Raw genomic sequence first — 22,192 nt, forward strand, 5'->3', positions numbered from 1 at the left:
TATCCTCCATCATCTTCAATTCTTCTTCGGAAGGCTTGCCTCAAGAATTCATCTTTAGTATCACGGATGCCAATAACTGAACCTAAGTGCCAAAAATGTAATGTTTAAGCAATTTGTTTAAAACAATAACATGTGAATGATACTGTCGTTTCGTACCAAATATAAAATACCTAAGTACAACTAACAGAAGTCAGCGGTAAGTAGGGTCGATCTCCACATGGAGGCGGTTTACTATCTACTTGTCTATTCTATCTGTCTAATGTCACTAATGGGGGTTTGAAATGTGACACCCCGCGATAACGCGGAAACATAACTAATAAATTAAAGCGGAAATTTGTGAAATTTTAAAAACTTTTAGATTACTAGTTAAAGATTAAAACGCGGGTGCCAAAAACGAAATGAAACAAGTACTACGATAGACAGATTTAGGTTATTACAACCCAAGTCTAGAAAGCGGGGAAAAGATATCCCACGAATAAACAAATAAGGTGTTTCTAAACTAGCAAACTAAGGTCCAAGGGTTTAGTTCTCGCTAGCCCACACGTCTTCCCCACGTAAGCATCTTCACAACCTGTCATTCATGTAAACATGAACGCCACAGTCAGTGGGGAGTAACTCAAGGTTCTCCCAGCCACAATATGTCGAAATGCAAGTAAACAACCACTTAATTAAACATATAAATCATGCATCGTATATGAACAGTAAAGAACAAGGAGATTCATGCAACATGTATGAACAAATAGGGAACAAGGAGATATAATGAAAATCATGATGAGATAGACATGGTACTTTCTTGATAGAATAGGCATGATACATCAGAATAAGTATGCAATCAACGACATAGAACAATAAAGTCAACCAACTCATATTGACACGACTCAACAAGTGTAAGACCGACACAAAGTGTAGACGGAGTATCCGACTCAGAGGCTACCTTTAAAGCATGTCCGAGATACCACACACAAGACTACATCCTAGACTCCAACCTCCTGGTAGGACGACGATCATAATACGGTCCTAGTCTAAACCTGGATCCAGACTCTCGGGATGGACGTCACCCGATTCGACATACGATATACCAATCGTATCCAAGACTCGAAACATGGCACACACTCGTAACCAAAGGTCGAGTAACCTCTAATCGGAAACATGGCACACACTCGTAACCAAAGGTCCGAAGAAAGGCGGAAGGATATCCTAATCCGGAAACATGGCACACACTCGTAACCAAAGGTCCGAAAGAGGAAAGATAATCCAATCCGGAAACATGGCACACACTCGTAACCAAAGGTCCGAAAGAGGAAAGATAACCCAATCCGGAAACATGGCATACATTCGTAACCAAAGGTCCGAAAGGGGTAAAAAGGAAAGTCAAGTCGTCACACAATGTAAAACGTCACACTTGAGTCAGAATAAGAGTAAGAATGATCATGCAAACATCATATGACACGGGATCTTTAATGTCACATTCATACTCATGGCTTGCATCTCACCATGAGTACGGATGGGAACATCAATCCCGACGATCATATCGCAACTAGAGGGCTTATAGCTCACCCCTAGTATCCGATAGGACCCAGACTCTCACAGCAGAACAATACAAGGCATTATCAAGAATGTGACTCTTACAAGTTCTTATAATAAATATCTCATACTTGTATTATATTAATGAATGTTCCATTTTATAATTTAACATGCCGGTTAAATAAAATATAATGAGAGGTAATGAGTAATTTACGTCATGTGAAAATTCACGGAAGGCACACAAAATTTCCATACAAGAGGCAAGATGGGCCCAACCTTTAAATTGTGGTAAGCCCACCAATTTAATGGTGGTGAGCCCAAACCCACCAACCAAAAGAGTCCAATGACGCATGTAAGTGAGTCCAACAAGAATTAAAAACCGAGTCTAAAGGTTGCAAGAAATGAAACCCAAATGATACAATAATTCAAGCCCACGAAGAATGATTCATAAAGGATTGTCTAAGTATAAATAAAACATAATAAAGGGGGACTGTGGGACTACGGGATATGGAACGAACTTGCCCGACTACGACTCGACAAAACCAAGCCATGGAAGAGGCCATTCAACTCACAGCCATGTCGTGGCCACTACCACCCATGGTCAGTCCATATCCGCGGCCCAAAACACATCCTTCACACCATCTTTCACCCGCACAAACAGTCCCAAAATAGGGAGCATGCCGTGCCAGACTCGGCATCCAAAACAGGGCACCAATCATACCAAAATCGAGTTTTCAAGATGGAGAAACAATAAGTATACATGGGCGACTTTAGCATGAGAATGAAGTAAGAAAAACAGACCCGAGAGACCGTTTAATTCGTCTCAAAATAGAGTTTGAAACTAGCATGGAACAATTTAAAGCCGTATTTTAAAGCTCTCTTTACAACTCCGTTTTAAGACGAGATTAAAGCGGGGAAATCAAGTGTACATGTGACGATCCTAACATGAATAAAATGTGCACAAAAACCATTTCGAGTGACTGATTTGTCCCTCCCCAAAACAGCAGCAAAACATCAAATGTACAGCACATAGCCGAGTTCCAGCAGCCTATTTTAGAACAAACTCGAGACGTACAATGAAGGCAAGTTAAAACGGGAGTGAGCAGGCTTAAAAAAAAATGAATTGAACATCGCCAAATTTCTGCCATGGACAACCCAGAAATTCCAGCAAGAAAACACGCAATTACATGAAGAGGAGACAAGTAACACCACGCTCGAAGTTCTTAACCGGTTGTATAACTGAAAACTAAGCCATAGGAAAACATCCCACAACCATGTAAACTGACCACAAACACTCCAAAATCAACCGCATACATGAAAAAAAATCATAAAGAATCATACTTTATCAAACAAGGGCATGAAAATAACACATAAGACGGAATTTCGACATTTTTGTCGAGTAACCTATCACCGTTACCTTTAACTCCTTCAAAACTCCGAGAAAACGTCTAAAAAGTATGAGCTTCTCACCGGTTCTTCAGATTCTTAAACTAGAGGAAAGAAAACGAGATAAAAGAGCTAAAAATCAGAACTTTCATGAGACGGGTCAAACTGAAACCACCACAAAAACAATACTTTCTTACCTCAAAAGATGAAGAAGGAAATAAGGAGAAGAATGGTACAAAAATTAAGAGGAATGGTTGAGAAATAAGGGAGAGATCTTGGGTTGAAGGTAGATGAAAATGGCGTTGGTTCTCTGTGTTTTGTTGCTGTTGTCGCTGTTTGTTGAAAATGAGAAAAGGACGAAGAAGAAAGAAAGAGGTAAAGGCAGGGGAGTGGGGACGGGTTATACAACTTATACAACCACAACAAAATATCTGCAATCATTATATAATAATATATAATAATAATAATAATATTAATATTAATAATAATAATTTATAAAAAGAGATATTTTTAAAAGTAGAGTGTAGGATGTTAGGTGGGTGTGACGTGTTGTCGAATTCTGATTGGTCCGGATTAAAGCATGTACAAAGTGAAATGTGACGGTCTATAGCTAGACGGATCTTGAGACGGGAATTATTATCATTACAGTCCTTATTATTACTATCCGACCAAAAATACGTATACATTTATTCTTATATAATTTACGCCTCAAAAATATAATTTAATCGTACGTATTTTTATATAAACAAGCTTTTATATAATACGTTTATAAAAACCGTGTTTGACATAAAATTAATTAAATTGAATAATTCAAAAATATGAAATAAAGTAATCGAACAGTTTAATAAATTTAAAATGTCAAAATGGAAAATTCGCGGGTGTTACAATCACTCCACCTTTTAAAAAGTTTCGTCCTCGAAACTTGAAAGTAGAAATGAAAGGTTATAAAAATACAACTGAACTTTTAAAATCGGTAACCAAAACACTTTAAAGGTTACTTACTTGTAAAAATTAAAATTCTTTCAAAAGTTCGAACTAAAATTTTCCGACAGAACCAAGTCGAAAGCCAACTCATTTGTATAAATCAAAATCAAAACACTTTCCAAAACATTAACGGAGAGTTTTCAAAAGTGTAAGTCTCTTTCATGGAACGAAATTGCTCTTGTCGTGCACACAAGAACGCCTACTTTCCAAGTTAAGGACAGAATCAAAACAAAATTAATTCGCCGACAAGCGTAGAACAAGTTATCAAACGTCTCCGATAACGAGTTCTAACATCCGATCAACGTCAAAATCAAAAGAAAAGGTAATTCACTCAAATTTTCTTTTGCAAAAGCCAAAATAGAGATAAAGGTTTCACTTTTAAACTCAAAAGGGAGTCAAATTCCCGAAAATATAACATTAAACTTTCACCGAGAAATTTTAAATAGATCAAAGTTAACAGGAATTGGGTAAAAATTTAAAGAAATCTCGAGTTTAGCCATTAAAATCATGATAAATGAGTTTATACTCAAGGAATGAACAGAGAACTAAATCAAATTTTCATTTTCAAATCTTTAAAATAGGTAAGGTTTTGCAAAAGTAACATAAACTTTTAACAACGAATCAAAATTGGTAGCTTGAAATATTTAAAAATTGAACAAAAGTAAAGTAACTTAGATAGTATAAAAACAAAGTACGTTAAGAGAGTTCAACTTAACTAATCAAAAGAACTATGATGAACTTCCTAGGGGTAAGATTAGAAGTTAGGTCAACAAGGATGTCAAAGATGAAGTTTTTATAGGTCACTAACATCAAACTTAAGGGAGGAGCACGATGTAGCGAGGAAGAGAGGTATGAACGGTAACGCTTATGGTCAAAGAAGAAAGGAAATTAGACAACAAGGAAACGCCAGGTACTCAAACCTCAGACAACATCGTCCTGAACTGTTCCGAAAACTTCCTAACCACAAAGCTTATAACCACATAGCTCCCAAAGATTTCCTCAAATCACTCATGTTACTTCATCCTAATCTATTCCATGAAACAAGATACTCCACTATGAGTGTGATCTAACCACTCCAAATCCTCAAACATCCACAAACAACTTCCATAAATTGAAACTACGTTCTTTAACTTAACATTTGGTGTCAACCATGCCATTACCAATTCCAGTTACTAAAACAAGTGCTAAGACTTCCCAACAATGTCGCTTACTCTCACTCTCATACCATACCTCAAGTAGTAATCAACGTCACTCACTTACACCAACTACTAATCCCACAATTAGCATTCCTCATATGGTAACATACCCATTATCAAAACCTCATATCCAAAGCGTCTACGAAAGCCAATCACAAACTCGACTTACTCAGTCCAATCTACATCCTCAAATCCACCATTTAATTTCATCCATTTTAAGTGAAGTACAAAGCACTAGCATCCCAAGACACGTCTCATTACACTTCCCAAGCCTTTCAAATCCCAAACATAAACAACAAAGCCAAGTTCTATAACCTTAGTAACCAATGCAACTCACACTTGACACAAAAATCCACCAATCAAATATACTCACTCTATCAAGGGTTTAGGTATAAGAACCATCAAGAATGTCTCATCACACTACTTAAGTCTTTCTAACATCACAACCTCTCAAAACCAGGTTTAAGGGTCAAACACAACAATCTCCTCAAAAGTCAAAATTTTCAACCAAGGTCAACATTCCTCAAAAGAAAGAGTACTATCAAAAGGCGTTAAGGAAGGATAAGCAAGGAATAAAGGACAAGTTAGGAGGGTACAAGAGTAACTTTCAAGGAAAGAGAAAAGAGAGTTTAGAAGAAGGATAAACACCAAGAGATGAAGAAATAAGCATCAAGAAGTAAGAGAATGAGGCACGGTACACAAAGATGGAGAAACATCTTCGAGGAAGTAGAAGCATTCATCAAAGGTTGAACAAATCTTCAATTCTTAACAATAGGCACCAAATCTTGATCACCACATTGTAAGTTCACGGTCATGATCCAAAGGCACAACAGATATTAAATAACAATCAACAAACATGTTAGAACCTAACAAAGGGCAAACACACTACAGACTACCACCTTAGGTCCTTAAGTCTACCCATCTCTCATTCATTATTCAAGGTCAAGTTCAAGTTTAAATTCGGGGTACACGTGTGTGCGTCGGGAGCAACACATGCTCTGATACCAACTGTGACACCCCGCGATAACGCGGAAACATAACTAATAAATTAAAGCGGAAATTTGTGAAATTTTAAAAACTTTTAGATGACTAGTTAAAGATTAAAACACGGGTGCCAAAAACGAAATGAAACAAGTACTACGATAGACAGATTTAGGTTATTACAACCCAAGTCTAGAAAGCGGGGAAAAGATATCCCACGAATAAACAAATAAGGTGTTTCTAAACTAGCAAACTAAGGTCCAAGGGTTTAGTTCTCGCTAGCCCACACGTCTTCCCCACGTAAGCATCTTCACAACCTGTCATTCATGTAAACATGAACGCCACAGTCAGTGGGGAGTAACTCAAGGTTCTCCCAGCCACAATATGTCGAAATGCAAGTAAACAACCACTTAATTAAACATATAAATCATGCATCGTATATGAACAGTAAAGAACAAGGAGATTCATGCAACATGTATGAACAAATAGGGAACAAGGAGATATAATGAAAATCATGATGAGATAGACATGGTACTTTCTTGATAGAATAGGCATGATACATCAGAATAAGTATGCAATCAACGACATAGAACAATAAAGTCAACCAACTCATATTGACACGACTCAACAAGTGTAAGACCGACACAAAGTGTAGACGGAGTATCCGACTCAGAGGCTACCTTTAAAGCATGTCCGAGATACCACACACAAGACTACATCCTAGACTCCAACCTCCTGGTAGGACGACGATCATAATACGGTCCTAGTCTAAACCGGATCCGGACTCTCGGGATGGACGTCACCCGATTCGACATACGATATACCAATCGTATCCAAGACTCGAAACATGGCACACACTCGTAACCAAAGGTCGAGTAACCTCTAATCGGAAACATGGCACACACTCGTAACCAAAGGTCCGAAGAAAGGCGGAAGGATATCCTAATCCGGAAACATGGCACACACTCGTAACCAAAGGTCCGAAAGAGGAAAGATAATCCAATCCGGAAACATGGCACACACTCGTAACCAAAGGTCCGAAAGAGGAAAGATAACCCAATCCGGAAACATGGCACACACTCGTAACCAAAGGTCCGAAAGGGGTAAAAAGGAAAGTCAAGTCGTCACACAATGTAAAACGTCACACTTGAGTCAGAATAAGAGTAAGAATGATCATGCAAACATCATATGACACGGGATCTTTAATGTCACATTCATACTCATGGCTTGCATCTCACCATGAGTACGGATGGGAACATCAATCCCGACGATCATATCGCAACTAGAGGGCTTATAGCTCACCCCTAGTATCCGATAGGACCCAGACTCTCACAGCAGAACAATACAAGGCATTATCAAGAATGTGACTCTTACAAGTTCTTATAATAAATATCTCATACTTGTATTATATTAATGAATGTTCCATTTTATAATTTAACATGCCGGTTAAATAAAATATAATGAGCGGTAATGAGTAATTTACGTCATGTGAAAATTCACGGAAGACACAAAATTTCCATACAAGAGGCAAGATGGGCCCAACCTTTAAATTGTGGTAAGCCCACCAATTTAATGGTGGTGAGCCCAAACCCACCAACCAAAAGAGTCCAATGACGCATGTAAGTGAGTCCAACAAGAATTAAAAACCGAGTCCAAAGGTTGCAAGAAATGAAACCCAAATGATACAATAATTCAAGCCCACGAAGAATGATTCATAAATGATTGTCTAAGTATAAATAAAACATAATAAAGGGGGACTGTGGGACTACGGGATATGGAACGAACTTGCCCGACTACGACTCGACAAAACCAAGCCATGGAAGAGGCCATTCAACTCACAGCCATGTCGTGGCCACTGCCACCCATGGTCAGTCCATATCCGCGGCCCAAAACACATCCTTCACACTATCTTTCACCCGCACAAACAGTCCCAAAACAGGGAGCATGCCGTGCCAGACTCGGCATCCAAAACAGGGCACCAATCATACCAAAATCGAGTTTTCAAGATGGAGAAACAATAAGTATACATGGGCGACTTTAGCATGGGAATGAAGTAAGAAAAACAGACCCGAGAGACCGTTTAATTCGTCTCAAAATAGAGTTCGAAACTAGCATGGAACAATTTAAAGCCGTATTTTAAAGATCTCATTACAACTCCGTTTTAAGACGAGATTAAAGCGGGGAAATCAAGTGTACATGTGACGATCCTCACATGAATAAAATGTGCACAAAAACCATTTCGAGTGACTGATTTGTCCCTCCCCAAAACAGCAGCAAAACATCAAATGTACAGCACATAGCCGAGTTCCAGCAACCTATTTTAGAACAAACTCGAGACGTACAATGAAGGCAAGTTAAAACGGGAGTGAGCAGGCTTAAAAAAAAATGAATTGAACATCGCCAAATTTCTGCCATGGACAACCTAGAAATTCCAGCAAGAAAACATGCAATTACATGAAGAGGAGACAAGTAACACCACGCTCGAAGTTCTTAACCGGTTGTATAACTGAAAACTAAGCCATAGGAAAACACCCCACAACCATGTAAACTGGCCACAAACACTCCAAAATCAACCGCATACATGAAAAAAAAATCATAAAGAATCAAACTTTATCAAACAAGGGCATGAAAATAACACATAAGACGGAATTTCGACATTTTTGTCGAGTAACCTATCACCGTTACCTTTAACTCCTTCAAAACTCCGAGAAAACGTCTAAAAAGTATGAGCTTCTCACCGGTTCTTCAGATTCTTAAACTAGAGGAAAGAAAACGAGATAAAAGAGCTAAAAATCAGAACTTTCATGAGACGGGTCAAACTGAAACCACCACAAAAACAATACTTTCTTACCTCAAAAGATGAAGAAGGAAATAAGGAGAAGAATGGTACAAAAATGAAGAGGAATGGTTGAGAAATAAGGGAGAGATCTTGGGTTGAAGGTAGACGAAAATGGCGTTGGTTCTCTGTGTTTTGTTGCTGTTGTTGTTGTTTGTTGAAAATGAGAAAAGGACGAAGAAGAAAGAAAGAGGTAAAGCCAGGGGAGTGGGGACGGGTTATACAACTTATACAACCACAACAAAATATCTGCAATCATTATATAATAATATATAATAAAAATAAAAATAATAATAATAATAATAATAATTTATAAAAAGAGATATTTTTAAAAGTAGAGTGTAGGATGTTAGGTGGGTGTGACGTGTTGTCGAATTCTGATTGGTCCGGATTAAAGCATGTACAAAGTGAAATGTGACGGTCTATAGCTAGACGGATCTTGAGACGGGAATTATTATCATTACAGTCCTTATTATTACTATCCGACCAAAAATACGTATACATTTATTCTTATATAATTTACGCCTCAAAAATATAATTTAATCATACGTATTTTTATATAAACAAGCTTTTATATAATACGTTTATAAAAACCGTGTTTGACATAAAATTAATTAAATTGAATAATTCAAAAATATGAAATAAAGTAATCGAACAATTTAATAAATTTAAAATGTCAAAATGGAAAATTCGCGGGTGTTACATGAAATGTTTTGATTAAACTAAAGAGACTAAAGCGATAGGGAAGAGAATGCGAGAAATTAACAGTAAGAGAAGGGAATATGCTAGGAGTCGGTTTACCGTGGCAGCTACACTAACGGGTCAACTGAGTCAATTAAACTATTGATAAGAAGAACTATGGTCGTCACCTTTCGGTCCTTAAACCGCCCTAGGGTCTCCTAACTTAGCTTTCGCCTTAATTGGGTATCACCTATTGTAATTAAGCAAGCCTTCCCTTCCAATCTTTCGATCCAGGTCGGGGTTAACTAGATAAATGGTCTCCTGCATGCATTCATTCAACCTAATAACAATTATATTGCCTAATATAATTCTTATCGCAAGGCTAATCTAATCAAGTCAATCCTATCATATTGCTACCACGGCTTCCCTAATCCTAACATACTACGAAATTTAGCTAGACATGGAAATAAGAGAAACAAGAATAAAAATAGTAAGAATAATAAACATTAAATTAAAGAGAGATAAGGGAAGAAAGAATTACTAAATTAAACGATCCGGAAAATGAAGAACAAAGTAACAGTGTTTAGGAGATAATTGGAGAGGAGAAGCCCCCTAACAAGAGTCAGAGGAATGGGAAGGAGAGAGTTTAAATGACGCCCTAATCTTCCTATTTATAAGAAAATAGGAATTACTAAACCTAATTGACGGAATTAAACCTAAAAAGCCCAGCCCGTAGACAAATCCACTCGATCGAGTGGAATAAAACCACTCGATCGAGCAAACTCAGCAAAAAACTGCTCGATCGACCAAGAATAGCGCTCGATCGAGTGAATGCTATTATTGAACTGGTTGATCGACCAGATAAACTACTCGGTCGACTATTTATTAAACCTAAAACCACTCGATCAGCTAGAAAACTACTCGATCGAGTGCATACTAACTTCAGCAGCTCATTAATCACGTTAGATTGACTTTGACATGTCCTTTTAGCTCCCGAAATAGCTTCACGCATCCCAAGACAGCTATAATTCCCGCTCCAAATCCACTCTTCCTCCAAATGCATGCTAATCGGACGGTAAATGGCTTGATTTCACTACTTTATGGTCCATTCCTGCAATTAAGACAAAATACACCAAAGTAGCATATTCGGGGCATTTCGTAGCATAAAACCACGATAAAAGCATAGAAATACGTGCATAAAATAGGCTAAAAAGACTATATAAAATGCACGTATCAAATCTCCCCAAACCAAACCTTTACTCGTCCCCGAGTAAACTAAAATGCAACTAATGGAACGGAAAAAGATAACTCAGAGCTAGCTACAAATGCCCACTTAAACCAATTTAATGCAAGCAAACTAAACACTTATAGCAAGACAGTTAAATGCAAACGAGTTATAGGATGTTTATAATAAAGCTGAACCGTCGACCTTGCAAGACCTTTAATGATGGACTCTCACGGGTCACTCTTCCCTCATGAAGCAAAGGGTAAGCATATATATGTAAGAGAGAAAGAACAATAGTCGCTCACCTAGACTACAACCCACATAAACATGCATGCAACTAATATGATAGACAATTCTAGCTACCGTACACACATTCCAACCAAACAAGGTCATGTCACAGCCGAGGGCTTACAAAAATATGGTAAAGTGAGGCAATGGGTAAGAAAAGGCAGAACATTTATGGGAATGTGGAGGTATAGGCGGCCAAGCTAGTACCTAAACAAAACCATGTGGCAGCATCCATTTCCAACTCAATTATGAATTAAGCACATATGCCCTTCAATTGGCATAAAATCTCACCAAACCAAACTGAACTTACTCCTCAATAAATGTAAATAAAGCATAGGAGTAGAAACCGTCTCATCAAACATCTTTTTTTTTCTTTTTCTTTCTATTTTTTTTTCGGGTTTCTTCTTCTTTTCTTTTTTTCGAATTCCCCTTTTTTTTTCCTTTTTCATCTTTTTTTTCTTTTTTTTTTCTTTTCACGTCTTTTTTCATCATCTTCCCTTTCTTCTTAGATTACCGACTCCAATTCAACAGATACGAGCCAAACTTGGCACAATGAAATATATACCGCAAAGATAATCTAAACTAGCTTGACAAGGCAGGCTAATTTTGGATGTAGCTAAGGGTCAACAGGAAAATTTGGCTAATGTGGAGTTTATGGGTAAAAATGAAAGAAAGGGAAATTGTAAGCACCTCCCTGCATGTGACACCAACCACTAACCCGAATGTATGTAGGCAAAAAGCAATTGAATTTCATACTTGTGCAAATTAATGTTACATGTTATGCAAGGAGTAACTACTCACAATCCTACATGAAACTGGTCACAAATGACACCAGTTTATAAGGCTCTAATTCCTTAGAAATTATAAGTAGCTCGCCAAAATTTTAGGTCAAGTCTATTCGTTCAGCTAAATTTTAACATAAACTCGTAGATATGCAATAAGACATAGCTAAAAGATAACAGTTTAATGCAAGGCTTAAGCAAAAAGACAAATAATAGTGCAATATCATCATTGAAATCTACCGTTCCGACTTAACCTACATGCTAAAATAAACGTGAAATTTTTGAAATTTCAATTTTTTTTTTAATTTTTATGGGATTTTTGAATTTTTGAAATAAATAACAATGCAAACACAAATTAAACGTGATAACAGAAATGCAATAAAAAACAAGATGCAGACACAGATATGGATGCATAACCTCCCCAAACGAAACCGTACAATGCCCTCATTGTACCAAAACATGGAAAGGAATTGCAAACTAAAAGAGGAAGAGAGTAAATACGGGAAAACTAACAAGATGCGCGAATAAAGGACCTCCCCAAACCGACCATGAACATGGGAGGTTGCTAAAGGCCCAGAAAACCGTCTCAAGAAGCTAATCCAAGTCAAACGAATGAATGGGCATCCAAAAACTGCTCGATCGAGAAGAAAGGCAGTCGATCGAGTAGTTTCTCTTTTTGCAGGTGGTCGATCGAGTAGAAAACTTTCACTCGATCGAGTGAATCCATCATCTAAAGTGCTCGATCGAGTAGAAAAACTACTCGATCGAGTAATTCTCAATGTATTCCTGCAAAATGCAATTAAAAACAGCCCGCAAACTACTAAACAAGCATACTGAGATAGTTTATGGTATAAAAACCATTTATTACAACTGAAATGAAATAAAAATGCAAAATAAAAACTCCGGGTTGCCTCTCGGGTAGCGCTAGCTTCAGTCAGGTCCCAGCTCGACCTTCTTTTTCTTCGAGCCTCTCTAATTAGTTACAATCAAAACAACTCAAAGCGCGCAACATGAGATCGTACATCTGCGCATGTGCTACACAAAAGCATAAGTAGCACCGCAATGGAATACAAGCATAGGAAATAAAAGCATATAAACATTTAAGTCTAACAAATTTCCTATGAGAGCTCCTAAATTTATCCACAAAATATAGGAGCGCTGGAGCAATTGACAATAAATTAGGGCCCCATTTCAGATTAACAAGATTGAGATGACAAGGATGGTGAAAATTCGTTAATTTATACGTCCACATGGGAGGGGGTATAGCATTAATAGAAATAGCACGAGTCAAACGAGGTAGCGTACTTTGAATATTAACAATAATAAAATCATCGCTAATTACCTCAGGTAGGTTGGTCTCAATGGAATCATCGACAAAAGAATGTAATACCTCATCCGTGCTAGGAGCAAATACCGACTCAGCTGTCCTTTCGTCGCCCTCAGTTGAATTCAGCCCGTAAATCGCAGCCTCAAGCGCATCCAGCTCGGCTTTGAATAGGGGAGATTCACCGTAACCATTATCTTCAGCAAAATCGTCATCTAGAATGAACCCAAGTGACGAATCAAAGCTCCCAATGGCCAATTCAGTCGATCGAGCGGTTTATTACTCGATCGACCACTTTCCTCCTGATTTCCACTCGATCGAGTAAAAATATCACTCGATCGAGTACTTTCTTCTGGGAATCCACTCGATCGACCAATATTAGTCACTCGATCGAGTGATTCCTCCTGTACAGGGCTGAAATCCTCGTGTAAGGCAGTGAAATGTGATAGAAACTCGTCGTCCGAGTCATAAAAGTCATCCTCAGCATTGGGCAACACGGTTTCCTCAGGGGAAAAACCGCACTCAGCAAGGTATACCTCTTCTGGTTGCCAATTATCCGACTCAGCTGCTAGCTGAGCTATTTGTGACTCCAGCTCAATGATTTGAGCGTCCATACGTCTATTACTCTCTTGCCTCACTCGATCATAATCTTGCATTTGAGATACGAATGTCTCCATTAAAGATTTCAGCTCTGCAATTTCTTCTTTCTGTATATCAGGAAGATCTTGTTGCGGTGGCCATTGATAGGGTGGATGTGGCGGCACAACTACAGCTGCTTGACTAGCTCGACTGCGCTGCTTGAACGCGTAAACTTCGTCATTCTCTCGCGGACAAAAATCGCATTATGCCAAAGCAACACCACATCTCCCACAAGTAAATCACCTGTTGTGCCATATAATGGGGCATATGTGACGGGTCAAAGATACTCAAGCCTTCCCTTTGACAATCTTTCACCTAGAAATGTCTAGGTAGGACCTGTGAGGCCTATCAAAACAGCACTCAAGGAAAAAGATTAGAACGGCTTCAAGGGATAAATCCCTTGAAGCTAAAAACAGATAAAATTAAACAAATAAATAAATAGATTGCCTCCAAGCAACGGCGCCAAAATTTGATCTTGTTGTTTCGTACCAAAAATAAAATACCTAAGTACAACTAAAGAAGTCAGCGGTAAGTAGGGTCGATCTCCACAGGAGGCGGTTTACTATCTACTTGTCTATTCTATCTGTCTAATGTCACTAATGGGGGTTTGAAATGTTTTGATTAAACTAAAGAGACTAAAGCGAGAGGGAAGAGAATGCGAGAAATTAACAGTAAGAGAAGGGAATATGCTAGGAGTCGGTCTACCGTGGTCGCTACACTAACGGGTCAATCGAGTCAATTAAACTATTGATAAGAAGAGCTATGGTCGTCACCTTTCGGTCCTTAAACCGCCCTAGGGTCTCCTAACTTAGCTTTAGCCCTAATTGGGTATCACCTATTGTAATTAAGCAAGCCTTCCCTTCCAATCTTTCGATCCAGGTCAGGGTTAACTAGTTAAATGGTCTCCTGCATGCATTCATTCAACCTAATAACAATTATATTGCCTAATATAATTCTTATCGCAAGGCTAATCTAATCAAGTCAATCCTATCATATTGCTACCACGGCTTCCCTAATCCTAACATACTACGGAATTTAGCTAGACATGGAAATAAGAGAAACAAGAATAAAAGAAGTAAGAACAATAAACATTAAATTAAAGAGAGATAAAGGAAGAAAGAATTACTAAACTAAACGATCCGGAAAATGAAGAACAAAGTAACAGTGTTTAGGAGATAATTGGAGAGGAGAAGCCCCCGAACAAGAGTCAGAGGAATGGGAAGGAGAGAGTTTAAATGACGCCCTAATCTTCCTATTTATAAGAAAATAAGAATTACTAAACCTAATTGACGGAATTAAACCTAAAAAGCCCAGCCCGTAGACAAATCCACTCGATCGAGTGGAATAAAACCACTCGATCGAGCAAACTCAGCAAAAAACTGCTCGATCGACCAAGAATAGCGCTCGATCGAGTGAATGCTATTATTGAACTGGTTGATCGACCAGATAAACTACTCGGTCGACTATTTATTAAACCTAAAACCACTCGATCAGCTAGAAAACTACTCGATCGAGTGCATACTAACTTCAGCAGCTCATTAATCACGTTAGATTGACTTTGACATGTCCTTTTAGCTCCCGAAATAGCTTCACGCATCCCAAGACAGCTATAATTCCCGCTCCAAATCCACTCTTCCTCCAAATGCATGCTAATCGGACGGTAAATGGCTTGATTTCACTACTTTATGGTCCATTCCTGCAATTAAGACAAAATACACCAAAGTAGCATATTCGGGGCATTTCGTAGCATAAAACCACGATAAAAGCATAGAAATACGTGCATAAAATAGGCTAAAAAGACTATATAAAATGCACGTATCAAATCTCCCCAAACCAAACCTTTACTCGTCCCCGAGTAAACTAAAATGCAACTAATGGAACGGAAAAAGATAACTCAGAGCTAGCTACAAATGCCCACTTAAACCAATTTAATGCAAGCAAACTAAACACTTATAGCAAGACAGTTAAATGCAAACGAGTTATAGGATGTTTATAATAAAAAGTGAACCGTCGACCTTGCAAGACCTTTAATGATGGACTCTCACGGGTCACTCTTCCCTCATGAAGCAAAGGGTAAGCATATATATGTAAGAGAGAAAGAACAATAGTCGCTCACCTAGACTACAACCCACATAAACATGCATGCAACTAATATGATAGACAATTCTAGCTACCGTACACACATTCCAACCAAACAAGGTCATGTCACAGCCGAGGGCTTACAAAAATATGGTAAAGTGAGGCAATGGGTAAGAAAAGGCAGAACATTTATGGGAATGTGGAGGTATAGGCGGCCAAGCTAGTACCTAAACAAAACCATGTGGCAAAGATCCATTTCCAACTCAATTATGAATTAAGCACATATGCCCTTCAATTGGCATAAAATCTCACCAAACCAAACTGAACTTACTCCTCAATAAATGTAAATAAAGCATAGGAGTAGAAACCGTCTCATCAAACATCTTTTTTTTTCTTTTTCTTTCTATTTTTTTTTCGGGTTTCTTCTTCTTTTCTTTTTTTCGAATTCCCCTTTTTTTTCCTTTTTCATTTTTCATTTTTTTTTTCTTTTTTTCTTTTCACGTCTTTTTCATCATCTTCCCTTTCTTCTTAGATTACCGACTCCAATTCAACAGATACGAGCCAAACTTGGCACAATGAAATATATACCGCAAAGATAATCTAAACTAGCTTGACAAGGCAGGCTAATTTTGGATGTAGCTAAGGGTCAACAGGAAAATTTGGCTAATGTGGAGTTTATGGGTAAAAATGAAAGAAAGGGAAATTGTAAGCACCTCCCTGCATGTGACACCAACCACTAACCCGAATGTATGTAGGCAAAAAGCAATTGAATTTCATACTTGTGCAAATTAATGTTACATGTTATGCAAGGAGTAACTACTCACAATCCTACATGAAACTGGTCACAAATGACACCAGTTTATAAGGCTCTAATTCCTTAGAAATTATAAGTAGCTCGCCAAAATTTTAGGTCAAGTCTATTCGTTCAGCTAAATTTTAACATAAACTCGTAGATATGCAATAAGACATAGCTAAAAGATAACAGTTTAATGCAAGGCTTAAGCAAAAAGACAAATAATAGTGCAATATCATCATTGAAATCTACCGTTCCGACTTAACCTACATGCTAAAATAAACGTGAAATTTTTGAAATTTCAATTTTTTTTTTAATTTTTATGGGATTTTTGAATTTTTGAAATAAATAACAATGCAAACACAAATTAAACGTGATAACAGAAATGCAATAAAAAACAAGATGCAGACACAGATATGGATGCATAACCTCCCCCAAACGAAACCGTACAATGCCCTCATTGTACCAAAACATGGAAAGGAATTGCAAACTAAAAGAGGAAGAGAGTAAATACGGGAAAACTAACAAGATGCGCGAATAAAGGACCTCCCCAAACCGACCATGAACATGGGAGGTTGCTAAAGGCCCAGAAAACCGTCTCAAGAAGCTAATCCAAGTCAAACGAATGAATGGGCATCCAAAAACTGCTCGATCGAGAAGAAAGGCAGTCGATCGAGTAGTTTCTCTTTTTGCAGGTGGTCGATCGAGTAGAAAACTTTCACTCGATCGAGTGAATCCATCATCTAAAGTGCTCGATCGAGTAGAAAAACTACTCGATCGAGTAATTCTCAATGTATTCCTGCAAAATGCAATTAAAAACAGCCCGCAAACTACTAAACAAGCATACTGAGATAGTTTATGGTATAAAAACCATTTATTACAACTGAAATGAAATAAAAATGCAAAATAAAAACTCCGGGTTGCCTCTCGGGTAGCGCTAGCTTCAGTCAGGTCCCAGCTCGACCTTCTTTTTCTTCGAGCCTCTCTAATTAGTTACAATCAAAACAACTCAAAGCGCGCAACATGAGATCGTACATCTGCGCATGTGCTACACAAAAGCATAAGTAGCACCGCAATGGAATACAAGCATAGGAAATAAAAGCATATAAACATTTAAGTCTAACAAATTTCCTATGAGAGCTCCTAAATTTATCCACAAAATATAGGAGCGCTGGAGCAATTGACAATAAATTAGGGCCCCATTTCAGATTAACAAGATTGAGATGACAAGGATGGTGAAAATTCGTTAATTTATACGTCCACATGGGAGGGGGTATAGCATTAATAGAAATAGCACGAGTCAAACGAGGTAGCGTACTTTGAATATTAACAATAATAAAATCATCGCTAATTACCTCAGGTAGGTTGGTCTCAATGGAATCATCGACAAAAGAATGTAATACCTCATCCGTGCTAGGAGCAAATACCGACTCAGCTGTCCTTTCGTCGCCCTCAGTTGAATTCAGCCCGTAAATCGCAGCCTCAAGCGCATCCAGCTCGGCTTTGAATAGGGGAGATTCACCGTAACCATTATCTTCAGCAAAATCGTCATCTAGAATGAACCCAAGTGACGAATCAAAGCTCCCAATGGCCAATTCAGTCGATCGAGCAGTTTTATTACTCGATCGACCACTTTCCTCCTGATTTCCACTCGATCGAGTAAAAATATCACTCGATCGAGTACTTTCTTCTGGGAATCCACTCGATCGACCAATATTAGTCACTCGATCGAGTGATTCCTCCTGTACAGGGCTGAAATCCTCGTGTAAGGCAGTGAAATGTGATAGAAACTCGTCGTCCGAGTCATAAAAGTCATCCTCAGCATTGGGCAACACGGTTTCCTCAGGGGAAAAACCGCACTCAGCAAGGTATACCTCTTCTGGTTGCCAATTATCCGACTCAGCTGCTAGCTGAGCTATTTGTGACTCCAGCTCAATGATTTGAGCGTCCATACGTCTATTACTCTCTTGCCTCACTCGATCATAATCTTGCATTTGAGATACGAATGTCTCCATTAAAGATTTCAGCTCTGCAATTTCTTCTTTCTGTATATCAGGAAGATCTTGTTGCGGTGGCCATTGATAGGGTGGATGTGGCGGCACAACTACAGCTGCTTGACTAGCTCGACTGCGCTGCTTGAACGCGTAAACTTCGTCATTCTCTGCCAGACAAAAAACTGCATTATGCCCAGCAGCACCACATCTCCCACAGTAAATCACCTGTTGTGCCATATAATGGGGCATATGTGACGGGTCAAAGATACTCAAGCCTTCCCTTTGACAATCTTTCACCTAGAAATGTCTAGGTAGGACCTGTGAGGCCTATCAAAACAGCACTCAAGGAAAAAGATTAGAACGGCTTCAAGGGATAAATCCCTTGAAGCTAAAAACAGATAAAATTAAACAAATAAATAAATAGATTGCCTCCCCGGCAACGGCGCCAAAATTTGATACTGTTGTTTCGTACCAAAAATAAAATACCTAAGTACAACTAACAGAAGTCAGCGGTAAGTAGGGTCGATCTCCACAGGGAGGCGGTTTACTATCTACTTGTCTATTCTATCTGTCTAATGTCACTAATGGGGGTTTGAAATGTTTTGATTAAACTAAAGAGACTAAAGCGAGAGGGAAGAGAATGCGAGAAATTAACAGTAAGAGAAGGGAATATGCTAGGAGTCGGTCTACCGTGGCTGCTACACTAACGGGTCAACTGAGTCAATTAAACTATTGATAAGAAGAGCTATGGTCGTCACCTTTCGGTCCTTAAACCGCCCTAGGGTCTCCTAACTTAGCTTTAGCCCTAATTGGGTATCACCTATTGTAATTAAGCAAGCCTTCCCTTCCAATCTTTCGATCCAGGTCAGGGTTAACTAGTTAAATGGTCTCCTGCATGCATTCATTCAACCTAATAACAATTATATTGCCTAATATAATTCTTATCGCAAGGCTAATCTAATCAAGTCAATCCTATCATATTGCTACCACGGCTTCCCTAATCCTAACATACTACGGAATTTAGCTAGACATGGAAATAAGAGAAACAAGAATAAAAGAAGTAAGAACAATAAACATTAAATTAAAGAGAGATAAAGGAAGAAAGAATTACTAAACTAAACGATCCGGAAAATGAAGAACAAAGTAACAGTGTTTAGGAGATAATTGGAGAGGAGAAGCCCCCGAACAAGAGTCAGAGGAATGGGAAGGAGAGAGTTTAAATGACGCCCTAATCTTCCTATTTATAAGAAAATAAGAATTACTAAACCTAATTGACGGAATTAAACCTAAAAAGCCCAGCCCGTAGACAAATCCACTCGATCGAGTGGAATAAAACCACTCGATCGAGCAAACTCAGCCAAAAACTGCTCGATCGACCAAGAATAGCGCTCGATCGAGTGAATGCTATTATTAAACTGGTCGATCGACCAGATAAACTACTCGGTCGACTATTTATTAAACCTAAAACCACTCGATCAGCTAGAAAACTACTCGATCGAGTGCATACTAACTTCAGCAGCTCATTAATCACGTTAGATTGACTTTGACTTGTCCTTTTAGCTCCCGAAATAGCTTCACGCATCCCAAGACAGCTATAATTTCCGCTCCAAATCCACTCTTCCTCCAAATGCATGCTAAACGGACGGTAAATGGCTTGATTTCACTACTTTATGGTCCATTCCTGCAATTAAGACAAAATACACCAAAGTAGCATATTCGGGGCATTTCGTAGCATAAAACCACGATAAAAGCATAGAAATACGTGCATAAAATAGGCTAAAAAGACTATATAAAATGCACGTATCAGTGAACTTAAATGAAAATAATAGAATAAATGGTACCATGTCAGCCTTCTCAGCCTTAGCCTTCCTTTTCTTCTTTTTCGGGGCAGTTGTCCCATAATATTTCGTGACTCCAACATGTAACGGGACGCCCCTCAATCGACCTGGATGTTCGGGTCGGCCGATCGCTCTAGCAAGAACGTCATCACGACCATTGGGAGTGAATTTCCCTTCTTGTACCTCCTTTAATACCTTCTCCTATAATATATTAAATAAACTTCAAATTATATTTGTGACTAAAATAATAAAGTTAGTAATGAACTCGTCTTAATAAAATAATGCTTACTGTGTTGGCCAACACTTCCTGATCATATTTGTCACACGGCTGGGATGCTTTAGGCGTGTGCCCTTCTTTATAAGTTACGTGCCGATTCAAGTTGGTCACTCCCTTTGCCACCTACACATTAACATGGTAACAGTTATATATATAAATGTGTATCAAGTCCAAGTGTGATTAAAAAAATCAAATAAACAGGGGGATGCATGCTACTTACGAGTTGATCTTCTATCAATCTGTAACCGCCTCGAGAACCATACCATTTCCCCTTCTTGCATGAAATGTTAGCACGATTTCTTTTGCTAACGGCCTTCCAATTATATAAAAGCGGAAGTAGATGAGATAATAAAAAAATTATAGAGAACTCATTAATTAAAAAAATGATAGGTAAATCATTAAAAGGCGAGGATACTTAACCTCAAACTTCTCACTAGCTCAAATCGCTTTGAAAAGATCCCATTGTTCCTGAGTGATGGTGGGACACTTGTTTGACGGTGGGCTCTTACGCATCTCCCCCGTCTCCTTGTCCACATACAACCAATACTTACCAACGTCACACTTCCACTGCCTTAAGACACCCCCTGCCCTCTGTATTAAATACTTATCATAGCATTCGACAATATCAAAGGCTTCCTGCATCATCATATCATCATTCAATTTACATAGCATTCAATTTACCTCCAAAATAAAATGTTGTTTCGCTACATAAGTTATCATACCTTTATACGATCCAAGAATAACTGCGCCAATTTTGGATTCAAATTCCTAATTTCATCTAAATGGATAGGCACAAACTGTCTTGTGCAACATCCAATCCAAGTGGATAAATCCTTCGCATTTGGACCAGTCGGGAAACCCTTCGTGTTCCATGTTATACTAAGCGGCTGTTTAGCCGCTATAGTTGCAAGGGCTGCAGGGCACTTCGTAGCACCCCTCTGACCAGGCCTATTATCCCCAGACTTATTATCGTTTTGACTTCGTTTCCGTTTTTCACCCATGATTATCCTAAAACCCTAAATATGAATGAAATAGGAAATGAACAACGACATGCACAGTATCTAAAACGCTAAAGAGGAATGAAAATTTAAAACAACAGTTTGAGCTTCTAAAATCCTAAAACCCTAATAAGAGGAATGAAGTAGATGATGCGGGATGATAGATAACAAAGAAGATGAAAAAAAAAACAGATGAAAAACAAAAAAAGATGATCTTAAAACCCTAATGACGAAACAAAAAATTGAACATACCTGATGATGATGATGATAAAGAGAACGAGCAGGATAATAAGGGAAGGCGACGGAATCTGGGCGACAGCCGGCAACGAGAATGTAGAAAGCGGGGGAGAGAGAATAAACTCAGGAT

At 38.4% G+C, this 22,192-nt stretch overlaps 1 long non-coding RNA gene across 1 annotated transcript; it reads right to left on the reverse strand.

Annotated features, from left to right (window-relative positions):
- Positions 1–286: 286 nt before the first annotated feature.
- LOC141646045 (uncharacterized) lies at positions 287–3,176 on the reverse strand. The gene is made up of 3 exons (XR_012545304.1): positions 3,108–3,176; positions 2,942–3,014; positions 287–571 (listed from the first exon to the last, which is right to left on the reverse strand). It is a non-coding gene; the product is annotated as an uncharacterized LOC141646045 (long non-coding RNA).
- Between the last annotated feature and the right edge of the window lie 19,016 nt (positions 3,177–22,192).

Source organism: Silene latifolia, chromosome 3 (assembly GCF_048544455.1).
Source record: "Silene latifolia isolate original U9 population chromosome 3, ASM4854445v1, whole genome shotgun sequence".
NCBI classification, from domain to species: Eukaryota; Viridiplantae; Streptophyta; class Magnoliopsida; order Caryophyllales; family Caryophyllaceae; genus Silene; species Silene latifolia.